Source organism: Lacerta agilis, chromosome 10 (genome assembly GCF_009819535.1).
Source record: "Lacerta agilis isolate rLacAgi1 chromosome 10, rLacAgi1.pri, whole genome shotgun sequence".
Classification (NCBI taxonomy): domain Eukaryota; kingdom Metazoa; phylum Chordata; class Lepidosauria; order Squamata; family Lacertidae; genus Lacerta; species Lacerta agilis.
This window is the reverse complement of record NC_046321.1, coordinates 63,949,478-63,956,334: the sequence shown is the minus strand read 5'-3', so window position 1 is coordinate 63,956,334 and position 6,857 is coordinate 63,949,478.

Sequence of the window (6,857 nt, the reverse complement as noted above, 5' to 3'; positions counted from 1 at the left end):
AAACCCTGACATGCAAGCAGCAAGAACTAGAAATGCTTCCAAAGTAGTCTGCTCATCCCTGGTGTTGTCAAGTGGGCCTTACATTTTCCCATAGCCTTAATAACAATGATAAGATGTAGAAACATGAAAATTGCTTTTAAACACCAGACAAGCTTAAGTTAAATAATCCTCCAGTACCAAAAACCTACATCTAACCAAACTTCAGACTACAATGAGAAGGCCTAGTCATACTGCTTTTAGAATCCCATTGCCCAAATTTGCATTTATCTCATTTTTTGGGGAGGGGGGGGGGCCTTGTTTACATTCTATGGTCTTCCCTGTCAGGGGGGCTCAAACTTGCTCACCGCAGCAAATCTCAGCCAGCCTCTATTAAAGGTGATGTACCCAAGGCTTCCTCACAGTCTTGGAGCTGCAGAAGGCAAAGAGAGTTCTCATTCTCTCCTCGGCTCCCAAATTAGGCAGGAGCCTCAAGTATTTTTTGGCTCTATCCTACCCTGTTTCTCCTAAAATAAGACATAGCCATAAAATAAGCCATAGCAGGATTTCTATGCATTTGCAAAATATAAGCCGTTCCCCAAAAATAAGCCATACCCCGAAAATAAGCCATAGTGACGTGGTACCTCCCATTAAAACAGCCTGGTGAGGCGTGGCTATGCAGCGTACCGATGCAACGCGGTTAAAATAAGACATCCCCTGAAAATAAGCCATACTGTGTTTTTTTGAGCAAAAAAATATATAAGACGGTGTCTTATTTTAGGAGAAACACGGTATCTCTGCACCTGTGTCAAAGGGGGGAGCAGGCAGGCAGGCAGGCATTCAGGGCACCTGGCAAATACAAAGTAAAGTTAATGTTCTTCTCACCATCACCTCTGAGCTTGAGGTTGAAGGTGAAGCGAAAACTTATCTGCATTTGCTGGATGCTCCATGTAGCCACAAAACAGAACCAAAGCTAGCCTTCACTCTTAATCTGCTCCAAGCTGGGAATGAAGAAGGGAACAAGGGCTTCTTCTTGCACTGCATGGAATGCCCTCCTTTCAAAGCTGCGGAAAAGATTATACACATTAAAAAAAAGTTGGGAGTAAAAAAACGGTAAGACATCACAACAGGAACACAACCAGCAGGGAAGAGTTAGCAGAGATCGCTAATCCTCAAAAGAATTTTCAACTGGTATGTAAACATCTTACAAGTATGCGTCAGGCAAATTACCCCGGGGAGGGCATTCCAAAACTAGGACAGGGCTACTGAGAAATCAATTTCATAGTCACCCACCTAACCTCTGTAGGTAAACGTACATGAAGAGCCTCTCCGAAGCCTTCCTAAAGAAACTTGTCCATCTTATAAGGATCACAGCGCACACAGGATATTCACACCTGCGGAATGGATTTTCCTGAAAATTCTCCAACACAACATCCAATCCGCCTGCCACAATATCTGCAATTTTTTCAGTAGGAAGATGTGGTCCAAATCAAATGCACTTTTTCTGAAGCGGTGGTAAACATACAGGCAGCCCAAGTGAACTGAGCTGAGAGGAAGCCACCAAGTGGTTTCTCAATTCAGCTAAAAACACACACATCTTTCAAGGAAGGCGTATCTGGAGAGAAAACCAGCTTGAACATTCTTTCACTCAAAATAGTCAGAAGACAGAATTTGAATACCTAGGGTTTTTTTTTAGACTTTCTGTATAAGCTGTGACATTCTAGGGTTTCACTCTAACTCAAGGGTGGCTAACCTGTAGCCCTCCAGAAAGTAACAACTCCCATCATTGGCCATGCTAGCTGGAGATTATTGTTTTGGGAGTCCAACAACATAGGGAGAGCCACACGTTCCCCACCCCTCGTTCTAAATGTTTGGCTCAAATGCCAATTTCACTTGAGTGCCTTTTCTTGGAAACAAAGAAATTTATACTGGCTTTATTTCAAGTGTTCACAATGAACAGCAAGGTGAAATATGAACAATTTTAGTAGTCCGAGTAACAATTTTACTATTCTATTACAGTCTTTTTACTGCAAACTATGTTACTCACCACCCCCAAATTTCCTGTTACATTCACCCACACACAGAAAAGTTGAGCAAACTTGTAGCAGTTTTTGACAAAATAGGCAGTACATTTTGTTTTTGGAAAGTCACAATGTCCTCCACAAGAGAAAATTCAATAGTTGTCCTAGGTTCTGGAGCTGGGTTCACTGCATGGAAAGAACTCATTTGCATTAATTACACACTATGTGCCATTCATGGCATGGAAGGAATTGTGCCCATTCAGGGGCACACTGTTGGCGCTTACTGTTGAACACCAACTTCAGAAAGGTGTTTCCCAAACTATAGCTTCTGCTTTTTGAGAACCGGTAATTGATTATCCAAATCAGATTGTTTCCTTGCAAGAAGGACAGACACAACTATCTGGAAGAGCATCTTGCAATACCTTTGAAGTACTGCCTGTGGAGGTGAATGCTTATGAGTAACTTGCAAATGTGACATGAATTATTGTGGATGCACTGCAGCAATGACAGCATGCTGGATTGTGAAGCACTTCTCTTGCACTTAATTTAGTAACTCTTTCCCCAACACATTAGAAAACCAATCAGATGTCTAAAAATTTCATGAACTAGAGATTTGTCCCAAGGCCATCTTGCATTGCTCTTGGGCACAGATCACACTCAGAGTATGAACATATCGCCATATATCTGCTTGTACATCTTTTTGGAAGTCACTTTGTCACTGTGCCTTTTCCCTCCAAAAACCTTGTAGGGAAGCGCAGAAAAGCAACTCAACTTCTCCCTGCTATTTCACCTACAGTTACCAGCTCTCCAAAATATACTGGTGTATTACTTTTTCTGAATATGGGCATTTTTGCATAATGGCTGTAAGTTCACCAAGATACTCGCCTATCTTGTAGAAATTGAACATCTTGCTTTGATGATCTGGGTGTCCTTGGTTATGGGCCAAGATGAATGGCAATGAAACAGGATTACTGAAGCACATAAAGCAATGGTGGTAGTAATACCCTGTGGCTGAAGTCAAGTCCATTATGCAGTTTATCCAAATCTGGATGTTTCCCCCACCCATCAGCACACTTCTCAGTCAGTATGTAACTTCACCAAATGGGTTTTTTCAGTATGAACGTTCACATGAGCTGTGTCTTTCAGTCTCCACAAAAGCAGCTGTGTATCTTAGAATCAGAATCTTGAGTGAACTGGTTTTTTTCTTCGCTGATGTTTTTGGGTCGCATCTGATGATTCTGTCACACAAACTAAGTGTATTCCTTTGATATCTGGCAGAGTTCAAGACTTCTCTGTTCGAAATACTAATCATTTTTGGACTTACTGAAATTCCTCAAGGGTTTCTACTCTTTGTATAACACTTAAAATAATCGATTCTTATTCAGCTGTACTCCTCCGCTGTACTAGGAATTGCTACAAATAAATAATACCATCATTAGCACCTGGTACATAACACAGTATTTATGGGAATATGGTGCTTTTAGTTAAACACCTGCCACTTTTCAATACAGTGGCTCCTCCTCCCCAAGCTGGGTATATTGGGATTTTCCATGTGGTTTATTACAGCTATCAAAGGAGCAGATCCTATCATTTTGGCTTTTAATTCTAAGTGAAGAACTAACTTCACCCAACTAATGAGCAAATTTCAAGATCATGATTGTGTTAATAATGACTATCAAATTTCATGCCAGGTATAACTGTATTTCTGTTGCGTTCACCAAGTCCACAAACAAGCTGAAGTAGTTTTGGTCACCAAGCAAGCAATGAAGGAGAATAGGTTTATCTAGTTATTTAGGCTTCAGGATTCATAAACAGTTGAAACTGCCAATAATACCACCTACAACAGACCAATCCAAGTCATACATTTTTGGAGGCTAACAAACAAAGTTAAAAGCAAAAGGTTATAAAATGGTTAGTAATCAAATGGGGGGAGGGTGAAATAAAAGAAGAAACTGGTAAATTTGGTCCTGAACTATTCTGACAAAAGGTATGAATGGTGTCAGAATAGTTCATAACCAAATTTAGCAGTTTCTTCTTTTATTTTACCCTCCCCTCAATCATCCCAGTGTGAAGCAAGTTTGGAAAGGAGGAAATGTCATGCAAGCCACTGTTTGTCTAACACTGGAAGGGAAGCTGGGTTTGACACTGTCAAGGTTGCATCTTCCTGAAACATTAGTCTTCAAATAGATCTACTACAATTTTAAAATCTACAAAAAAACCACATTAAACGTTATTTCCTACATAAACTTGTATTATGTTCAATAACATGGAAAAACAAAATTTTTAAGAATTCCCCGTTATTGTATGCTATTTAAAAATTCTCTTCAGGGCTGTAACTAATTTTTTTCCTGACTTAAGACAGCTGTTGCAAGCAGATAACTTTAGCAAGAAAATAAAATTAGGTAAGCAACTGGGCTCCACCCTCAGCTATAGCTTATGTATTTTAGATTAATATCCCCAAATAGTCCTAACACTGTGAGGGAAAGCCAAATGTTCAGATGTCTGTTTTTAAATGTTACCACTAATACCAAAACAAACCAAGACCCACCTATTGATGGTTAGGATTAATAATGCAGTTCAGCAACTAGTACATGCAGCACAACCTAATAATATTCAGGACTAGAAGAATGTAGGTTCTTTTTTTAAGAGTACGCAAGCTCCAAAGATATTTCCAGCCCTTGCTAATGATTAGTTAAAAGCTTTTAAAAAAAATCAGGCTACATCCAGATATGGTCAAATATGTCCAGTCTGACGGGTTAGGAATGTGCCCTGTCACTTTAGGTTGCACCAAGTCATGTATTTTCTTCAAAAAGAGTGTAGCTATGAAGGTCTATCCTGTTACATTTAGCCTCTCCTTCACCACCCTCATCCTTGGAACCTAAAATGGAGATCAGGATCTTCATCCATTAGTTTCACAGAAAGGCAGCTGCACTACACTAAGACAACCAAGCTATCATCGATGACCAACTTCCTCCTTGCAACCCCAACACGTACTACATGAAGTCTGTCATACTTTCCCTTGCAAGGCGCGGATGGGGCAGGGTGGGTGGAAATCCGGTAAACACTGAACGATGGAGTCACTCTGCGCCACCACCAGCTGGCAAGAGAAAGAGGCCTTAATGCAGGTCGCACAAGCCGGTTAGCAAAGTGGACCCAACCAGAAGGTCCGTGCCCACCCGTGAGCAGGATTCCTAACTGCAGGGGGTCAGACTAGAGGACCCTCTGGGCCCCTTCCAACTCTACCTCTAACTTGTTTTACAGAACCATAGAACTGCAAACTGAGCCGAGCTACAAGAGCCCACCCTCCCTCGCAAAAAAAAGTGTTTTAATCCGGAGTCCAACAGTCCATCTGCATTCTCAGTCCCGCGAACGCAACGGGCTCGCAGTTCGCGTGGCTCCCCCCCCACCCTTTAAGCCGCCGCGGGCGTCACGCGCTCCGCCCCCCGCGTGGAAAAAAATGGAGCGAGAACTTTCCCTGGCAGAAGCGGCCGTTGTGGGGGGAGGGGAGGTCCCTGTCAAAACAGTCGACGCCCTTCGAGGAAGAAAAGACGCTTCGCTGAACAGCTGCTCAACGCAGGCAGGCGGGCGGGGGGGGGGTAAAAGGGGGGGCGTGTATGTGAAAAGAGGAAGGCAACCGCCGCAGCAACTGCTCCGACCGCACGGAAAGGGACTCCCCCCTATCCCTGTGAAGCCGAAGAGCCACGAACGCCTCCTCCTCTTCAGCCAGCTTGGTCCTCCGCCAAGCCCCACACAAGAATGCAACGCGGTCACATGACCTCCGGCGGACGTGCGGCTCCCTTCCCTCTCAAGGGACGCCTCGCGCCATCTTGGACTGACGCAGTTACAGCTGCCGACGAAACGCCGCCAAGCAGCGGACCTTTCTCCGATCCCCGCCGCCGCTGCCGCCAAAACCGCCACCCCGGCTCGGTCGAGGGGAGTGCGGGCGGGCGCGGTTGTCCGAACCCCGCTTTCCTTCTGCCCCTTCGGCCCCGCCGTCCCTAAGCGCCTCTCCGGAGAAGCCTCTGCCCCCTCTCCTCACCCACAGCGGCTGGTATCATGGCGCCCGTTTTCTCCCTTTGCACCAGCCACCCCCGACAGCTCCCCGAGCCCTGCCCAGCAGCTGCGTCTGCCCCTGCTGCAGGATGATGTCAGCGACTGCCAATCGGAGCGCGCCTCCGCGGCCCGTCCGCAGAGCTGATTGGCTGCGCGGCCGCCGCCGCCGCTCCCCACCCTTCTCCCGCCTCCTCCTGACTCAGTGCGCTCTCCGCGGTTCGCTGCGGAGAAGCGGCCAAAGACAGGAAGGGGAAGGGGGGATGGGGAGGTAAGAAGGGAGGAGGGAGGAGAACAACAACCTCGCGGCGCGACAATCACCAACCGCCCCGAGACGGCAGTCGCCATTTCGTATTACAACAGGCGGAACCCCCAAGCGAGCAGCCCCACCAAGCGTCCTAGAAAGGGAGAGAGAGAAATAGATACACATCGGGATTAGACAAGGGGGATGATAATAATAAAAAAACAATAAAACACATCCACACACTCCACCATGGTCACAAGACATTTAATCGCCCTCCCTTTCTCACCCCTCTGCATACTCTGTGCCCCATGACAGCCGCCTTCTGTGGGGTCCAGCCGGGCAGCAAGACAAGTGCCATTCCCACCTCAGCTGCTTCTTCCTCCTACGGGGTGCTCGGGAGCGAGCTCCTCTTATCTAAGCCTGTTCCTAACTCCCTCCTCCTCCTGCCACTCGATGGTCTCGGCTCCATCAAGGCAGGGCAAGAGCTGCCAGCCCAGCTTTTATCTGGTGCCCCGAGCTTGCGCACTGAAGGAGGCTCACTCAGCCCCTGGTGGGCGTCGAGCGAA